A 20650-nucleotide genomic window follows, 5' to 3' on the forward strand; every position below is an offset into this window, starting at 1 on the left:
TTCCATTGGTCTATATGCCAGTTTTTACACCAGTACCATGCTGTTTGGTGACTGTGGCCTTATAGTAGATTTTAAAGTCAGGAAATGTGATACCCTTAGATTTGTTCTTTTTGCTTAGTCTTGCTTTGGTTATGCAGCCTCTTTTTTGGTTCCATATGAATTTTAGGATGTGTTTTTTCTAGTTCTGTAAAGAATGACGGTGGCATTTTGATGGGAATTGCATGGAATTTGTAGATTGCTTTTGGCAGTATGGTCATTTTTACAATATTGATTCTACCCATCCATGAGCATGGGATGTGTTTCCATTTGTTTGTGTCAGCCAAAATTTCTTTCAGCAGTGTTTTGTAGTTTCCCTTGTAGAAGTCTATCACCTCCTTGGTCAAGTATATTCTTAGTATTTTATTTTATTTTATTTTTTTGCAGCTATTGTAAAAGAGTTTGAGTTCTTGATTTGGTTATCAGCTTGGTTGCTGTTGGGTATAGCAGGGCTACTGATTTGTGTACATTAATTTTGTGTCCTGAAACTGCTGAATTTATTTAGCAGTTCTAGGAACTTTCTGGATGAGTCTTTAGGGTTTCCTAGGTATATGCTCATGCCATCAGCAAACAGTGACAGTTTGACTTCCTCTTTACCAATTTTGATACCCTTTATTTCTTTCTCTTGTCTGATTGGTTGCTCTGGCTAGGACTTCCAGTACTATGTTGAATAGAAGTGGTGAAAGTGGGCATCCTTGTCTTGTTCCAGTTCTCAGGGGGAATGCTTTCAACTTTTCCTCATTCAGTATAATATTGGCTGTGGGTTTGTCATAGATGGCTTTTATTACCTTAAAGTATGTCCCTTCTATACCAATTTTTCTGATGGTATTAATCATAAAGGAATGCTGGATTTTGTCAAATGCTTTTTCTGTGTCTATTGAGATGATCATGTAATTTTTGGTCTTAATTCTGTTTATGTGGTGTATCACATTTATTGACTTACGTATGTTAAATCATCCCTGCATCCCTGGTGTAAAACCCATTTGATCATGGTGGATTATTTTTGATATGCTGTTGGGTTCAGTAAGGTAGTATTTTGTTGAGGATTTTTGCATCTATGTTCATCAGGGATATTGGTCTATAGTTTTCTTTTTTTGTTATGTCCTTCCTTGGTTTTGGTATTAGGGTGATACTGGCTTCATAGAATGATTTAGGGAGGATTCCTTCTTCCTCTATCTTGTGAAATAATGTCAATAGAATTGGTGCCAATTCTTCTTTGAATATCTGATATAATTCAGCTGTGAATCTTTCTGGTCTTGGACTTTTTTTTTGTTGGCACTTTTTAAATGTACCATTTCAATCTCACTGCTTGTTATTGGTCTATTCAGTTTTTATTTTTTCCTGATTTAGTCTAGGAGGCTTGTATATTTACGGGAATTTATCCATCTCCTCTAGATTTTCTAGTTTGCATGCATAAAGGTGTTCATTGTAGCCTTGAATTATCTTTTGTATTTCTGTGATGTTGGTTGTAATATCTTCCATTTCATTTCTTATTGAGCTTATTTCAGTCTTCTCTCTTGGTTAATCTCACTAATGGTCTATCAATTTGGTTTATCTTTTCAAAGAACCAGCTTTTTGTTTCATTTATCTTTTGTATTGTGTGTGTGTGTGTGTTTCAATTTCATTTAGTTCTGCTCTGATATTGATTATTTTTTTTCTGCTACTGGGTTTGGGTTTGGTTTGTTCTTGTTTCTGTAGTTCCTTGAGGTGTGACTTTAGATTCTTTATTTGTGCTCTTTCAGACTTTTTTTTTTTTTTTTTGAGACTGAGTTTCACTCTTGTTGCCCAGGCTGGAGTGCAATGGCGCGATCTCGGCTCACCACAACCTCTGTCTCCCAGGTTCCAGCAATTCTCCTGCCTCAGCCTCCCGTATAGCTGGGATTACAGGCATGCACCACCATGCCTGGCTGATTTTTTTTTCGTATTTTCAGTAGAGACAGGGTTTCTCCATGTTGAGGCCAGTCTTGAACTCCTGACCTCAGGTGATCTGCCCACCTTGGCCTCCCAAAGTGCTGGGATTACAGGCGTGAGCCACTGTGCCCAGCCTTTTTCAGACTTTTTGATGTAGGCATTTAATGCCATGAACTTTCCTCTTAGCACCGCATTTGCTGTATCACAGAGGTTTTGATAGGTTGTGTCACTATCATCATTCTATACAAAGAATCTTTAAATTTCCATCTTGATGTCATTGTTGACCCAATGATCATTCAGGAGCAGGTTATTTAATTTCCATGTATTTGCATGGTTTTGAGAGTTACTTTTGGAGTTGATTTTCAATTTTATTCCACTGTGGTCTGGGAGAGTACTTGCTATAGTTCTGGTTTTCTTAAATTTGTTGAGACTTGTTTTGTGGCCTATCTTATGGTCTGTCTTGGAGAATGTTCCATGTCCTGATGAATAGAATGTATATTCTGCAGTTGCTGGGTAGAATGTTCTGTAAATACCTGTTAAGTCCGTTTGTTCTAGGGTATAGTTTAAGTCCATTGTTTCTTTGTCAACTTTCTGTCTTGATGATCTGCTTAGTGCTGTCAGTGCAGTATTAAAATCCCCCACTATTATTGTGTTGCTGTCTATCTCATTTCTTGGGTCTAGAAGTAATTATTTTATAAATTTGGGAGCTCCAGTGTTAGGTGCTTATATATTTAGGATTGTGATATTTTCCTGTTGGACTAGTCCTTTTATCATTATATAATGTCCCTCTTTGTGTTTTTTAACTGCTGTTACTTTAAAGGTCATTTTGCCTGATGTAAGAATAGTTACTCCTGCTCTATTTTGGTGTCCATCATGGAATATCTTGTTCCACCCCTTTACCTTAAGTTTATGTGAGTCCTTATGTGTCAGGTGAGTCTCTTGAAGACAGCAGATACCTGGTTGGTGAATTCTTATCTATTCTGCCATTCTGTATCTTTTAAATGGAGCATTTAGGCCATTTACATCCAATGTTAGTATTGAGATGTGAGGTACTGTTCTATTCATTGTGTTATTTGTTGCCTGAATACCTTAGGTTTTTTTTTTCATTGTGTTGTTGTTTTATAGGTTCTGTGAGATGTATGCTTTCAGAAGATTCTATTTTGGTGTATTTGGAGGATTTGTTTCAAGATTTAGGGCTTTTTTTTTTAGCAGTTCTTATAGTGCTGGCTAGGTAGTGGCAAATTCTTTCACCATTTGTCTGAAAAAGACTGTATCCTCCCTTCATTTAGGAAGCTTGGTTTCGCTGGATACACAATTCTTGGCTGATAATGTTTTGTTTAAGGAGGCTAAAGATAGGACCCCAGTCCCATCTAGTTTGTAGGATTTCTGCAAGAAATCTACTGTTAATCTGATAGGTTTTCTTTTATAGGTTACCTGATGTTTTTGCCTCACGCTCTTGAGATTCTTTCCTTTGTCTTGACTTTGGATAGCCTGATGACTGTGTGCCTAGGCAATGATATTTTTGTGATGAATTTCCCAGATGTTCTTTCAGCTCCTTCTATTTGGATGTCTGGATCTCTAGCAAGGCCAGGGAAGTTTTCCTTGATTTTTCCCTAAAATGTGATTTCCAAACTTTTAGGTTTCTCTTCTTGCTTAGGGACACCAATTATTCTTAGGTTTGGTCATTTAACATAATCTCAAACTTCTTGGTGGCTTTGTTCATTTTTTAAAATTATTTTTTCTTTGTCATTATTGGATTGGGTTAATTCAAAATTCTTGTTTTCAAACTCTGAAATTCTTTCTTCTACTTGTTTGATTCTATTGCTAAGACTTTCCAGTGCATTTTGCAATTCTCTAAGTGTGTCCTTCATTTCCAGAAGTTGGGATTGATTGTTTTTTATTTAGGCTATTTCACTAGAGATCTTTCCATTCATATCCTGTATCATTTCTTTTTTTTTGATTTCTCAAAGTTGGACTTTACATTTTTCTGGTACCTCCTTGATTGGCTTAATAGTTGGCCTTCTGAATTCTTTTTCTGGCAATTGAGATTTCATCTTGGTTTGGATCCATTGCTGGTGAGCTAGTGTGATCTTTTTGGGGTGTTAAAGAACCTTGTTTTGCCATATTACTACAATTGTTTTTCTGGTTCCTTCTAATTTGGGTAGATTGTGCCAGAGGGAATATCTGAGCCTCAAGTGCTGCTGTTCAGATTCTTTTGTCCTACAGGGTGCTCCTTTGTTGTGGTGCACTCCCCTTTCCCCTAGGGTTGGGGCTTCCTGAGAGCTTAATTGCAGTGATTGTTATTTCTCTTCTGGATCTAGCTACCCAGTGGAGCTACTGGGCTCTGGGCTGGTACTGGGTAGCGTCTGCAAAGAGTCCTGTGATGTGATCCATCTTCAGGTCACTCAGTCATGGATACCAGCACCTGCTCTGGTGGAGGCAGCAGGGGAGTGAAGTGGACTGTGTAAGGGTCCTTGGTTGTATTTTAGTTAAGTGTGCTGATTTTGTGTTGGCTGGCCTTCAGCCAAGAGATGATGCTTTCAAGAGCACCTCAGCTGCTGTTGTAGAGGGAGGATCAGGTGGTGGGCAGGGCCATAGAGCTCCAAAGAGATTAATGTCCTTTGTCTTTGACTACCAGGGTGGGTGTAGAACTATCAGGTGGAGGCAGGGTTAGGTGGGTCTGAGCTCAGACTCTCCTTGGGTGGGGCTTGCTGAGGCTGCTGTGGGGGATGGGAGTGTGGTTCCCAAAAGATAAGTGTGTGAGGTAATACATATGTTAATTAGCTTGATCTTAAGTGTGTGAGGTAATACATATGTTAATTAGGCATTCAATGTCTACACATTTCAAAGCATCATATTGTACTTTATACATAGGTACAATTTTTATTTGTCAAGTTTTAAAAAGCCAAAAATCCGAGGGGTGGTTATAGCTGCCTCTGCTGTGTTATACATGTTACCAGGGAGGTAGGGGAAAGCTGGCAGCCACAGGCCTTACCAAGCTCCCAAAAGGCTGATCTCACTCTCACTGTGCCCCTCCAACAACACTGAGTTTATTTCCAGGCACCCAGTGAGCAGGGCTGAGAACTTGCCCCAGGCTACAAGCCTCCCTGCTGAGAAAGCAAGCAGACTTACACTTCCTCGGCTGTCCCTTGGAGCCTGAAGCAGCAATCCACCTCCTTCAAAGGGTCTGTGGATTCTCTCGGCTTTTTTGGTATGTTTCTGCAGTAGTTCTTGGAACAAAAGTTTACGATGTGGGTCTCCACACATTGCCCTGTCCAGCCAAGTAGGAGCTGCAAGTTAGTCCTGCCTCCTATCCACCATTTTTCTTCTACTCCAGTGTGATATTTTGATACTTGTATACAATGTGCAATGATCAAATCGGGGTAATTAGCATATCCATCAAACATTTATTTTTTGAGTGTGTGTTGAAAACATTCAAAATCTGCTCACCTAGCTGTTTGAAAATGTGCATAAGCTGCTGTTTATTGTAGTCACCCCACAGTGCTGTAGAACCCTAGAACTAGTTCCTCCTCCCTAGCTGTGCTTTTAGATCCATTAATCAGCCTCTTCATTTGGCTCACTTCATCAGAGTCCTCTGCAGGATTATGGCTTGTGACTTCATCTAACTTGCTAGTCAGTTACTACTTTTGCTTTAATTTTTTAAAAATAGCTTTATCGAGATATAATTGATATATAATGAAGTACATACTTAAAGGGTACAATCTGATAAATTTTGACATAGATAAACTATAAAACCATCAGCACAATCAAGCTCTCTTGTTTGCTAACTGTATCCTACTAAGTGACTGAAGACCTCTTTTTGGCACCTGTAAAATGGAAAGGATGATAGCAATCTCTACAGCCTATGGGTTTTACAAGGTCCAAAGAGATAATATATATGCAGTACTTAGCACAGTGTCAAGCACACATTAGGTGCTCAGTAAATAGAAATCTTATTGCTAAATAAAAAATTAGAATTGAAAATAGAACTACCTCATGATCCAGCAATCCCACTGCTGGGTACATATCCAAAAGAGATGAACTTGGTATGTTGAAGAAATATCTGGACTCCCATGCTCAGTGCAGTGTTATGCACAATAGTCAAGATGTGAATTAACCTAAACGTTCATCACTGGATGAAATAATAAAGAAAATGTGGTATACACTCACAATGAAATATTGTGTACTCAACCATAAGAAGAAGGAAATTCTGTCATTTACAACAGCATGGGTGAACCTGGAGAAAGTTACACTAAGGGAAATAACCCAAGTACAGAAAGACGAATACCACAGGATCTCTCTTATATGTGGAATCTAAAAAAGTTGAAATCACTAGAAGCAGAAAGTAAAATGGTGGTTACCAGAGACTGGAGGCAGGGAGACTGGGGAGATCTTGGTCAAAGGATATAACATTTCAATTAGACAGAAGGAATAAATTCAAGAGATCTGTTGTACAACATGGTGACTATGGTTGATAGCAATGTATTGTACACTTAAAAATTGCTAAGAGTAGATTTTAAGTGTTTTTGCCACAAAAAAAAGGTAAGTGTGTGAGGTAACATGTAGGTTAATTAGCTTGATGTAGGCATTCAATGTCTACATATTTCAAAACATCATACTGTACATTATACATAGGTACAATTTTTATTTGTCAAATTTTAAAAAGCCAAAAATGCTACTAGATGTATAATGCTGTGGTATCTAGGAATCTGCATTTTTATAAATATCTCTAGTTAATTACAATGCAGTTATTCCTCAGAAAACACTTGGAGAAATACAGATATGACTTCTAAAACGTAAAAATGTCCATTGTACAGCACAATTGCCTGCAATGGGTATTCCTGTATTTTTTTTTAATATAATTTAATAGAACAAATTATATATTGAGACAATTTAAGAATCAAAGAGGACTTTTCATGTTAGGGAACATGCTAAACTTTTCTTCTTAACATGCTAGCAAAATTTGCATTCCAGGGTTCTTTTAGTCCTAAGGGTATCACTTATGAGAATCCATGTCGTGTCTTATTAAAGTTGGTCAAAAAGTTCGATTTTGCGGCTAGCAGGCTTAAAATACCAAGGCTTCCTGTGGAAACAGAGAACGAGACTCTCCACGTTCCAACTTCAAGGGCCATGAAGGAATCATATATTTTGGAGTTTTCAGAGTGAAACGATTCACAGAGGCTCTATAAAATTAATTGCCTTTCACCACTCTTAAAGCAGGTAGACCTACAGACATATAAAAACCCACTGAATATTTAAAAGTTTCCTTCCAGCTCTAAAATGTTATTTCTTTAGAATTAAATTCAAAATTATCTAGGGCAAAATGCAAAATCCAGTAAAAATAACATCAAATGAGGTAGTAAATGGACAAGGTCTGTTTTTGTATGCTTCACACTTACTGACTCGTGTCCGCCTTACTTAATCCTGGTGAAGTCGGTGTTACTATTAGTTTCATTTTACAGATGAGAAAACTGAGTCACAGAGAGACTAAGCGACTTGTCTAAGGTCACAGAGGGAGTACTAGAAAACCCAGGAATGGAACCGGAGCAATGGGATCCTGGTGCCATGCTCTTGACCTCTCTATGATAACATGCTCTGTTCATATTTTAACCTCTTTGCTTGCTCCTAGCTCTGTCAAATGTGCATATCAGAGTATTAAAGTATCAGTCATGGGACACGGTGTAGTGAGAATTTATGAAACTAAATTATCATAGAATCTATTGTGTTTTACTTTTTAATGAAAAAGGTAGTTGCTATATAACAGGCTAAAACTTAGCTTGAACCATGTGACATTGCCAAGAGTTACCTACTGTTGTCATTTTTGACCTAAATTGATAATTTTTTAGTTGTCTCTTGGCTACTTTGTAGTGTTCAATCAAATATATAATTCACCATTGAATCGTGATGTACAGTTTATGAGAATATTACCCCACTCTTCTGTTTGCTCCTCATAGTCTTGGGAGGTGGAGAGAACTCTGTTATTACCCCTGCTTCACAGAGGAAGAAATGGCAGTTGCATTGAAGAGACCTGCCCCAAATGGTGCAAGGTTGGATAGTGACCAGAACAATCCTTCACCAGTGCTCAGTTCCTCCTGTCACCCTCTTGTCCTGGTGGCAGCCAATGGCTGCTTTTCAGTGGCCAATATGCAGGGGTTTTAGGCATCACTTTGGATAGGCATATTGAATTCATCAAATGCAACTTGATAGGAAACTTGAGCAGAAGATATAAAAGGAGGGTGCCTACCAGCCAATGGCAGGGGCGGAGACAGGAGCCAGGGCAGTGCACATTATATCGTTTCCAGAGCTATTGGCAGAGAGGGAATGTCCTCCCTCCTCGTAATTTTGATTCCTCCACACTTCTTCCTGTCTCTGCATCTGATGACTGAGGGCTGGTCTCTCCTGGGTCGCCTGCAAGCTGCCTTGCTACAGGGAGAGCCAGGTGTGAGGCAACCTGTCTCTGGTTTCCCGTGAGGGTTCTCCTGCTTCTCTATGGTGTCTGGAGATGACCCTGCCTGGTTCCTATGCGAAGTGCAGTGAAACAACCTCCTTTCAATAAGGTGTGTAAGACCCGGCTATCCCATACATGACATGATACATACACACAGGCTGTTGTTGATGACCATTCAGGGCTTCCTTAGGGGACATGTGCCCTGGCAACAGGCTCTGCACCATCTTCTTCCTCTGGGGAAGAGAGGTGAAGGAGCCAGACTCCTGATGCCAGCCCCCTGAGAGCTGAGAGGGTCAGGGTAAGAGCAAACATGCGGAGGAGGTTCTCAGGCAATCTCCTGGATCACAGCTGAACGCACATGGACTCAGCATGGCCGATGGCAGCCCATGGGGGACACAGTAGCACTGTCTCTGTGGCTGTTTGTGTTGTTTTGTTGAATTGGAGGCATCCGTTGAGGATGATGTCATTTAGATGAAAAACCACTAAAGTGGGAGCCAGCAATTCTGGATCCTAATCAGGGTTCTGTCTATGGGAAGCTGTGTAGTTTCCCACTGGCCTTAGGTAATCCCTGCCAGGCTGTGCCACCCTCCCCAGAGTCATATCTACCCACTTTCCCCTGGAATCAAAACTGTCTAGCCATTCCAGGCCATGTCAGCTCCTAGGCCAAACCCCTTCTTTCCTTCTTGAAGGCCTCCACAGGTTCCCTTACCCTCTGACTGAAGTGCTCCTGCTCCAGTCATGGCCTGGTGAACAACTATTCAGTTTTCTAACTCCTCCTCCCCTCCCTGAGTAGGTTTTCATGCTCTGCTATTTCATAGCAACTTTTTTTTTGTCTGTCTTCATACCTGTTTCAATCATCTGTTGATGCATAAAAAACCACGTCACATGTAGTGGTTTTAAAACAACAATTTATCATTTTTCATGATTCTTTCCAGGTGAAGCATCTGGTTCATCTACTTGGCTGGGGCACTAGGATGCCCCATTTCAAAGTGCCTGAGTCTCATGGCTGGTGGTTGGTGTTAGCTATGGCTAAGATTCAGCTGGGGCTGTTGGTTGGGACCTTCAGTAGTTTCCCTTGTGATCTTTTCTGGGTACTTGGGCTTCCTCACAATATGGCAGCTGGGTTCTGAGGAGGAATGTTACGTGAAGTGAGGCAGAGGTTGCCTGACTCCTGAGGCCCAGTCTCACAACTGCCCAGCATCTGCCACATCTGTTATTGCTTGAAACAGATCACAGGGACAAGGAAGAAGATTCTATATCTTGATGGAAAAAGAAAATTTTACATTAGAAAAGAGAACAGGATGTGTGAGAAAAGTGGCAATCTTTGAAAACTTGGTCTATTTCAGTTCCATGAATCACACGATCATCTCTTTTGATCTTTATGTTCTTCCTTGAGCTGCAAATATTTTGAGAGCAAGGACCATTTATATTTGCTCACCACTGTTTCCTCAACCTCTTGTACCATTTTTTATATACTTGCAGAATAAATGGAAGGTACATTTATTGTGCCTTGTACAAATCACTTCACCTTGATAACCAACTTACATTCTATAAGACAATAGAGCTAGATCACATGATTATATGTAAGGCTTCAAGTTTTACTCATAAAATTATATGACTTTTTATTCAACTGGGATAGCCTAGCAATATGCTTATGGATCCTTTAATAACTGGTATACAGCTGGGCAACTATCATCTAATTTTAGCCTGACAGCTCTCTGGAAAAGCCTACTGTTGTTCTGGCACATGGTACCTATTGAATAATTCCATTTTGTAGCAGAGCCAAAAATAATAATCATGTTTCATAGTTGAAGGCTTTGCAAACCACACCATAAATGGCCATACCCTTTGGTCACCCCAGAGATAGGTCATTTTTAAATTGGTAGTCTTGACAATAATGGTGATCATACAAAGAATGTAGCTTCCTTTGAAACACCCTGAAGCATTCTCATGGAAATCTTTTTATCTTCACTGTATCCTTGTAAAGTAGGAAATGGATGAGTAATTGTTTGTGTCAAATGACCATTTCCTTAGGTTCAGTGGATTGGGCTATTCTTGTGCATTTCAGTGGTACAATTTCCATTTTACTGCTGCTCTTGTCGTGATGATGAACTTCATGGATCCTTGATAAGTATATTTTCCACTGCCTCAAAAGTACATATTTATTTGTTTCAATGAAGCCATTTAATAATACCTTTTCATGAATAATATTGATTTGAAAATATAATTTGAGCATGAAATATGATGTGATGTTTACAAGAATTGGAATGCTTTCTCTAAATTTGTACTTTCTCCCCAAATGTTAAAATTCTGGGCCTTGTGTTATTATTATTATTACTTTTTTACAGAAGAAGCTTCTTCAAAGAAGCTGTTTATTCAGGCAAGAAAACACTTTTGTGGTACTATATGCATTAGGAAGCACATCATGATAGAGCATTGAGAACATGTCTCAATTAATAAAATATAATTTTCATGTTACTGAAACTGTGGCAGATCACAGGAAAAGAAGAAAATTTCTCATTTATTTTATATTTCACTCATTATAATTTTAATACAAAAATCTGACTTTATTTATTGATCTTTATTTCCTTCTTTTTTATTTATTATTATTATTTTTTACTATGCCTTGACTTTGTATAGAATAAAATCTGATTTTAAAAATAGGCCGGGTGCGGTGGCTCACACCTGTAATCCCAGCACTTTGGAAGGCCGAGGCGGGCAGATCACGAGGTCAGGAGATCACGACCATCCTGGCTAACACGCTGAAACCCCGTCTCTACCAAAAAATGAAAAAATTAGCCGAGCATGGTGGCGGGTGCCTGTAGTCCCAGCCACTCGGGAGGCTGAGGCAGGAGAATGGCGTAAACCTGGGAGGCGGAGCTTGCAGTGAGCCAAGATCCTGCCACTGGGCGACAGAGCAAGACTCTGTCTCAAAAAACAAAAAACAAAAAACAAAGTAAAAGGAAAAACAATGAATCAATTCCATTTGGGAATATAGACACAAAACCAAAAAACTGTAAAATATTAGTGAATCAAATTCAGCAGTAAATTAGAAAATGAATCCTGCTTGACCAAGCAGGGCTTGTTCCAGAAATGAAAAAGAGGTTTAACATGCTTAGCATACTCATTATATGAACACAGTAAAGAAACATATAATTAAATCAACAGATTTAAAAATCACATTTGACTAATTTTTAGTTATTTATCCCAAAAGCTGTAAATAAAATAGAACTAGGAGGAAGCTACTGAGAGATAATTAAGGTGGTTCATAAAAAAACTACATATTTTGAAATATTAAACAACTGAAATGTGGAACATGACTGCAATGCCCCAATCACCATTATTAAACAACATTATTTTTGAGAGTCTAGCTAATGTAATAAAATATAAAATAAGTAAGTCATACCAAGGTTAGGACAGAAAGATCAAAATTATCTTTATTTGTAGGCAATAGGATTACAGGCTTGGAAAATACAATAGGCCAGATTTTAAAAACTGTTGCATTCAAAAGATATTTTGTACACAAAATAAAACATAAAATTAATATCTTTAAAGATAATATCAATAGATAGAAATTAAATGAAAAACTGCCAATGTATAATAACAATAAAAGCTATCAAGTAAATGAAAATGAATTTAACGAGACACGTTTAGACATAAAGGAAGGCTGTTATTCAGTTTTAAGGAGGATGGAACCGTAGAGATGCAGGCCTTCAGAACAGGGTTTCTGATGGCTCTGCCTCCACTCCCAGAGAGGCTGTCAGTGGTGCCTCTTCTGTACCAGCCCCTTCTGCATAGGCGGGCAGATGCCATAGCACCCCCAGGCCTCACACCCACTCAGGGCCCCTTCCCTGAGGAAGAGAGATGATAGCATGTCATGTGGACCCAGAAGAGCAAGAGAGAACCTTCCCCAAATCCCCCAGCACAGCACTCCTCACATCTTTTCCACCAGAATTGGTTCACATGCCCATTTTTGAGCCAGTCTCTGGAAAGAGCTATGAGCTTAGACAACCTAATGTAATCTCTGGATTAGGATTATCTTTCTCTGAAGAATATGGCAGAGAGTTTATGTTCTGAACAAGTTTGAGATTTCGTTAGTAAGGAGGAGGTGGAAATGAATTAATTCTAAGTAAACAACAATCAGTCACTTGAAAGAAAACAAAGATAGACTCCTACCTTGTTCCGCGCACAAAAAATCCAAGTTTAAATAATGTATTAGTTCATTTTTGCACGGCTGTAAAGAAATACCCCAAGACTGGGTAATTTATAAAGAAAAGAGATTTAATTGGCTCACGGTTCTGCAGGCTGCACAAGAAGCATGGTCGGGGAGGCCTCAGGAAACTTACAATCATGGCGGAAGGCAAAGGGAGAGTAGGTATGTCTTACACGACAGGAGCAGGAGCAAGAGAGAGAGCAGGGAGGTGCCACACACTTTTAAACAACCAGATCTCATGAGAACTCTATCATGAGACAGCACCAAGGGGATGATGCTTAACCGTGAGAAACCATCCCTGTGATCCAATTACCTCCCACCGGGCCCCACTTCCAAACATTGGGTATTACAATTGAAAATGAGATTTGGGTGGGGACACAGACACAAACCATATCAAATAACTAAGTGTAAAACAAACCCATACAAGTATTAGATGAAAATATAGAAGAATGTTGCCTAACCTTGGGGTGAAAAAGGCCTTGTCAAGCAACAAACAAAACTCAAAGGACATACAGGCAGATAGAGACTGGTTTCACGATAGAAGTTAATCATTTCTATATGGCAAAAAACATCAGAAAGAGTCAAATAGCAAATGACAGGGTAAAACATTTGAACTATACGTGGACAAAGGTTTAATATCTTTCATATACAAAGAACTTCTTCAGAAAAGGAAAAATAAAGATCCAGTTGAAAAGTATCAAAGGAGATGAACAGGCAAGAGAAAACGCAAAAAGTTAAGAGAAAATTAAGACTCTCGACCTCATTAGTATTAGGACAATTAAAATTAAAACAACAAAATGCCAAATTTACTATCAAATTTTAACAAATTAGAGAAAGTTTATAGGATTCAATATTGGAAAGGATTTAGAGAAACTGTACTCCCTGATTTTACAGATGGCAGTGTGCATTGCCCCAAATGTTAGAGGAAGTAATCTGACAGTATCTGTTAATTCTATGATGGAGAAATCCCATTTTTAGCAATATGTTTTACAAAAATTAAAAAAATAGAGATATGCCCAAAGATATTCTTGTGCATTCATTGTAATAGAAAAACACAGAACACAATCTGAATATCTATCCATGGTGAAACTGCTGTAAAAACAATGCAGCATACATACTGTGGACTAGCGTTGATATTAAAGGCGTGGGTTAAACCCTGAGTAAGAAGGCAGCAGTGGTGGCATAATTGTGAATGTTCTGGAATCCCTCAACAAATCCAACCAGAGCAATTGAAATAATAAAAACTCATTATCTATGAATAGCGTTTATAACAAAATGAGGTGATAAGGTGTCTCCCAAACCACAAATAAAAGCAGGTGGAGTCAGACCATAGATGGCAACAAGGCCTATGTGATACAGGCTGCTGGGCAGGAGGTGGTGAGGGAGGACAGGACACTCTATGAATGCTCCACACCAGCCAGCCAAAGCTGACCTCCTGACAAACCTCCACAGTGAATAGGACCCTGCCACTTTGCTATCGAAAGTCTCCTGTCTCTCTCAATCATCACTCGTTTATTTAAAAAAAAGTTGTTTGTATTTTTGTTGATACATCATGGCTGTACATATTTTGGGGGCACGTGATATTTTGATACCTGTATCCATTGTGTAATGATCAAATCGGGGTTACTGCAATATCCACCATCTCAAGACTATATTTTCTTTGTGTTGGGAACATTACAATTCTTCTCTTCTAGCCATTTTGAAATATGCAATAAATTATTGTTAACTATAATTTCTCTGCTGTTCTATAGAATACTAGAAGTTATTCCTTCTAATGATATTCTTGTACACATGAATCAACTTTTCTTCATACCTCCACCTTGCTTCCCTTCCCTGTAAAAGGTATTTTTGCGTCTATATATATGAGAGGAATTTGCCTGTTCTTTTCCTTTTTTACAATGACGTTGCTTGGTTTTGGTGTCAAGGTCATGCAGGCTTCAGAAAACAGGTTCCTGGGGGTTTCATTGATTTCTATTCTCTGGAGAAGTTTGTGTAAGATTTGCATTAGTTTTTCACTGGACAGCCATTTGGGTCTGGAGTTTTCTCTAAGAGAAGGTTTTAATTTATGGTGTTAATTTCTTCAATATTACAGGATTATCCATGTTTATTATTTCTTCTGGAGTCAGCTTTGGTGAGTTGGAGTTTCCTAGGAATTTGTTTACTTTTCTCTTAAAAATTTGTTTATTGGTTTATTGTAATTATCATCTTACTATCATGTTCCTATCTCCAGAACCTTTAGTGATGTGCCCCGCTCCCGACCTCCATTTCTGATTCTTGGGATTTGTGTCCTCTTTTTTACATTGATAAGTCTTAGCAGGAGTTTGACAAGTTGCTTCTTTCAAAGAAAGAACTTTCACTTTATTGAGCCTTTGTATTAGATGTCTATTTTCTATTACATAAATTTCTGTCCTTTCATTTTATTCTCTTTCTCCAACTTTGCCTTTTTTTAAAAAAAATTAATTTGGTAATCTCATTCTAATTTCTTTAGATGGATACTTAGGCCACTTGGTATTTAGTTATTTATGTTCTTCAATATATCTGTTTAAGTTTTAAAATTTCCCTCTAAGCACCGTGTTAGCTGCATCTCACAAGTGTTTACATTTTTGTTATCAAGTTCAAAATAATTCCTAATTTCCATTGTAATATCTTCATTGATCCTTGAGTGCTTTAGAAATGTATCCCTTACCTTCCAAACATATGGGAATTTCCTAATTAGCATTTAATTATTATTTTCCAGATTAACTGATAAGTGATCAAACAGCTCCATGGGATGAGGAGAAGCCGGGCTCACCTCATGGAGTACGGCTGAAACCTCAATGGGCCTGGAGGTGATGTGGTGGCAGCTGAGGCAGAAGCAGCTGGGGACCTCCGCAAACAAGGGGTGTGGGTCCCTGGAGTCAGGAGAGGCTGAATGCATCTGATGAGGGGCATAAATTGTGTTCAATGAAATATCTTTCATTAGTTTGGGGAAATCTTCACCCAGTATCTCTTAATGTTGCTTCTGCTCCAGTCTGTGCTGTTACCTCTGAACAGGACACTGTATTCTCTTGTTTTTCACCCTTTCCTGTATGTTTCACATCTGTTTTTCTCTTTGTGCTTTTTTTAGAATCTTTTCTTCTAATTTATATTCCTATTTACATATTTTCTCCTTAGCTGTATCTCATCTGCTATTTAGCCCATTATAAGCTTTAATATCAACAATTTTATTTTTCAGAAGAATGTCCATTGTTTTTCTTTAAAAATTTCCAGTTTTCTGTTGAAATTTTTAGTCTTATTCATAATCTGCTTAAACATATTGAGGTAGTTAATTTATAGACTGTGACTCAAACTGGATTTTAAATGCTATTGAAAAATTTTTGTTTATTTTCTTAGGTGTGATAATGGTATAATGGTTAGGTCATTAAAATTATATACTGAAGTCCTTAGAGGGGAAATGATATTATATCTGTGATTTATTTTTAAATACTCCAAAAAAGTGTGTGTGTGTATATAATTGGTGAGGATGCATAATTTGTACATGGGAGCTCATTCTGGTATTCTTCCTTTGATGTAGGCTTTAAAAAATTTTTAAAAAGTCAGTTCTGATAATTCCATTATGGGGGCAATACCAGAGTTTGCTTCTATTGTCTTTCTTTTCTTAAATTGCATATATTTAAGGTATACAACTTGATGATTTGATACTGCTTCCATTTTTTAAATTGCCTTTCTTGCTTTACATTCCCATGCTTTGGTTTTGAGAATATTGGGTTATTTCTGACTGAATGGCAATATTGTTTATTAAGAGTAGTAGAAAGAGTTTGAGGCCTAGTCTGATGTTATCTCCCTTCAGGCAAGATTTATATTTTCTCCTGGTTGGCAGCTGGGGTCTGAGCAACTCAGGTTCCCCATAATCCAATTGCACAAGAGATTTGACACCGGGATTCAGTGCCCACAAGGGCTGATTCACAAATGGATCACCCTTGCTCATAGGATGTAGCCGTTCATGGTCCTGACTGAGAATGGATGGTTTAGGAGCTTCTCTGCCCTTTGGTGGGCCCTGAACTCCAGACCTTATGCTCGCTGCACTGAAAGTCTGCCAGGAGCTCTCCTGCTCCCTATCCCTGCCTCTGGACTGCTTCTGGAAGCAGCAGGTGTCTCTGGGAAGACTGGCCGCAGGTGCTAGGCTGACTCTCTGTCCTTCGTTTTGCTCCCAAATCATGTTCTGTAACTATTTATTGGCTTGTTTGTTCTCTGGTGCCTTCAAGTAGATGGCTTTCTAACAACAACAACAAGAACAACAATTACCATCTTTTCTTGTTGTTCTCATGTGGCGGGGGTGGACTAAGTTAGTCCTCCATTGCCATGTGCCATCTATCTTCTCTCTTTGTCCCTCCTCCTTTGATGGGCCCCTCCTGTCATCCGGACCATCTCTCCTGCCTGGTGGGAGGCTTTTGGTTCCATTGATGAACAGAGTGCTACTCTAGAGTATGTTGGTACTGACAAAGCCCTGGGTAGTCCATTCTGCGCACAACTCCAGAGTGTTTGTGTCTCTTCATACCAAGCCCATGTCCCTGACAAGCATGGATCCCTGAGTGAGCTGCGCTAAGACGTTATATTATATGGCTGCCTGTGCTGGGGTTGCCTGAGCTCAAAGGAAATGTCTGTGGCAGGAGAGTGGCCTGCCTGAGAACCCGGAATACATCCCAGGACAACAGATGAGGGAGATAACTCACTATGGGTCACTGTGCCTGGGACCAAGCACATTTCTTTCAGCAGCTTTTTGGATGCTTTTGGGGAGTGTGGCTTGAATTAGAGTGTTTTGGATTTTCTGGAAGATAATATGGAACTTCTGCTGGAATTCAGTTTAGTTTAACAAATGTGAAGAGTGGAAGGGAGGAAGGGAAGAAGGAAGAAAGGAGAAGGGCTAGGAAGAGAGATGTCAGTGGAATGGGCTGTTCTCCTATATTCAGGCCCAAGAGACACCTAGAGGCCACGTGAAAGGTAACCACAGCTCCTTAATGCCTGTGCCTGGAGCATATCACCTGAGCGGGTGGCAGAGCTCAATGTTTTCTACTGTGGGAGAGAAGCTGAATTATTAAAGACAGAAGGATTGGCAGAGCAGGTGCAATCCCATTGAAACACACCTGCAGGGATAGGAGGAGCTCAGGGGAGTAAGGTCCTCCCTCTACTACTCTGCCTTCATCTTCTGGGCCCCCGTTCCTGCCCTGTCGCCCCGTGTAGATGGCGTAGCTGATTCATTGAACTCGCCATGTGCCGGCCACTGCTTGCAGTGTTTCACATGAGTTAACTTACTTAATTCTCTAAGCAATCCTGTAAGCTAGGAACTCCCTCATCCTTATTTTAGAGATGAGGAAACTCAGACACAAATTGAGTAATTTCTCTGGGAAATGTTGGAGGTGGGAATTCAAACTAGTTTGTTTCCAGAGTCTGTGCTTTTTTGCTGATCTCATTTGTGCTAGAGCACAAAGCCATTCCTGTTAGCTGCATTCCTTCTTGCGGGGACAAACTCCATCCTCATCCCGGGCAGTACTAACCCATTCTGCAGAGGAATAATGACACTGGCATAGTGGAGCTCATGCCCAGACATGGGTCTCCCCTAGACCCGGTTCTGGGCCCGGGTCCCGCCTCCCCTGCTTCACACTTCTTCAGAATTGAGCCTTATGGAATCTGGCTGCGGCAGATAAATCATTCCAAATCACAGAGCCTTACAGCCTTTCTCAGAGTTGGAAATCACAATGGTTCCATGATAGGATACCATAAATCTTCAGCTAAATAGATTTGTGATTCTTCAAGGGACTCTAGTTCTGGCTGTTGATAGAAAATGCCTCATATGGCCTATTTACCCCTGGCTTTGTCATCTGTCCCAGCAAAGAGACAAAACCCCAAATAGTGCCAACTTAAATTCCAAATTTTGAGTTTGCCATAAGCACTGAAATACAACAAAAACACAGGTTTTCATAGATATCAGTCATATGTAAATAGGAGAAGAAATCAAGCATGAAGTCTGTGTTAAATACAATCACAGTTCTTTTATTTAACAAATTAAAAAGGTAAAAGCTAGCTTTATGTTCCTGTCATAGTCAGTTGAGTGATGGATTCATCTGATGGTGGCCTGGACCTCTAACTTTCCTTCACAAACCTTAACTCCAGAAGAATTAACTCTGCTGTCAGTGACAAGATGAGAGTGACCACCATGACCAGCATCAGGGCCAATGGAGGTCAGGATGGTTGGGCCCAAAGGTTTCCAGGGTGGGGTCATGGTGTCCATGAAATCAACAGACAACCTATCTGATCTATAAACTGAAAAGCACTTGAGTTAACACTCCTGAATCTTGAGTGAGCAGACACTATGGAAAGTCCCTGAGAGAAGAGGTGGTTTGTTCCCCTTGAGACCAGACCCTAGAGAAACTACCACAAGAGCATACTCTATCTTCCTCCTACCATCCAAGAAATTGCCTGAAGCCATTAACTAGGGTGGCCATGCACAGGGGAAAGGGAGAAACCCATATTTTCAGGGATACATAGGCACAGGCTCTGGGCTGATACAAATCCAAACCAGATTGGAGATTGATGTGGGAGGTGAGATGGTCAGGGGAGAAATAGAATTTTGGCCCAAGTCTATTTCACAGTAGGCCAGTGGCTCTGGAAGCCTACCTTGTGGTTATTTTTCTAGCTCCTGAATGTAAAGTTGAGACAGAAATACTCAACAACTGCTCAAATCTCTACACTGATTTCCTTATCAATGTGGAGGGTGGGGCTAGGGTCCCTCTGGTAGAAATGGTCAAATGGAAACCCCTGGAACTACCTTTCCCTATAAAACTAAAATCAACAAGCATATCTGGTGAATTTCAAAGATAGTGCACCATCAGAAACTTGCAAGATGCAGAGGAGGCGACTCTCGTGTCCTCTTCATGCAGAGGACAGGCAATTCTTGGAGAATGACAATAAATTATCATACATGTAATAATATATGACTACAACTGTAGCCATTCTTCAAGAGGTAGGTTTTTTGGTGGAGCAAATCAACACAGCCCTCGTCTCCTGGTATGCAACTTTTGTATTGGCTAATGCTTTCTCTACATTCAAATAAATAGAAAGCAGCAGGAGCGATGTGCTTTCATCAGACAGGAATGTGGTACTCCTTCATGGTCTCAGGGCCACTTAATTAGAAAACTAAAAAATATATTTTCAAGACTCCTTTGCAGCTAGGATTCTGGAGGTAAATTAGTGTCATTTAGATTCACTAGAGTGAAGATTGGCTGACTATGGCCCAGGGCCCAAGTCTATTTTTGTAAACAGGTGCACAGAATACTCATTCATTTACTTATTACTTTGGCTGTTTCAACACTGTAATGGCAGAGTTGAGCGGCTGTGACAGAGAGTCTATGGCCCACAAAGCCACAGATCTGGACTCTCTGGCCTTTTCTAACACATGTTTGCTGGCCCCTGATGTGGAGCAAGAGGTGAGGCAGGGCTGAAGCTGGGCCTCCCTACAACTTCTGTCTTTCACTGTGGGTTCAGGAGAGTCATGGATTTCTTCTAAGTTTTTCCAGTGTTTATCTTTGATTTCCTGAGTCTCAGGGACAGTCACATCTCGATGTTTTGGGCGTTAGTCCCTAGAGCTTCCAAACTAGACTGCCTGGCTCCAGCGTTGATCTCAGAGGCAATAATTCCCCCACTGGCCGGTTCTTATTGTTCTGAGGGTGATTTGAAGAGTCACAACCTAAAACCTGCTTCTTCAATAATTTTTTTTTTTTTTTGAGACGGAGTCTTGCTCTGTCGTCCAGGCTGGAAGTGCAGTGGCACGATCTTGGGTCACTGCAACCTCTGTCTCCTGGGTTCAAGTAATTCTCCTGCCTCAGCCTCCCAAGTAGCTGGGACTACAGGTGTGCAACACCATGCCTAGCTAAGTTTTGTATTTTTAGTAGAGATGGGGTTTCATTGTGTTGGCCAGGAAGAGCTCGATCTCTTGATCTCATGACCTGGCAGCCTCGGCCTCCCAAAGTGCTGGGATTACAGGCGTGAGCCACTGTGCCCAGCCT

General features: G+C 39.9%; 1 pseudogene; it reads left to right on the forward strand.

The window, feature by feature from the left end:
* Window positions 1-770: 770 nt before the first annotated feature.
* The window catches only part of LOC129044379 (histone-lysine N-methyltransferase SETMAR-like), a 65563-nt pseudogene continuing 45683 nt past the window's right edge, over window positions 771-20650 (forward strand).

Source organism: Pongo pygmaeus, chromosome 13, assembly GCF_028885625.2.
Source record: "Pongo pygmaeus isolate AG05252 chromosome 13, NHGRI_mPonPyg2-v2.0_pri, whole genome shotgun sequence".
Lineage (NCBI taxonomy): Eukaryota > Metazoa > Chordata > Mammalia > Primates > Hominidae > Pongo > Pongo pygmaeus.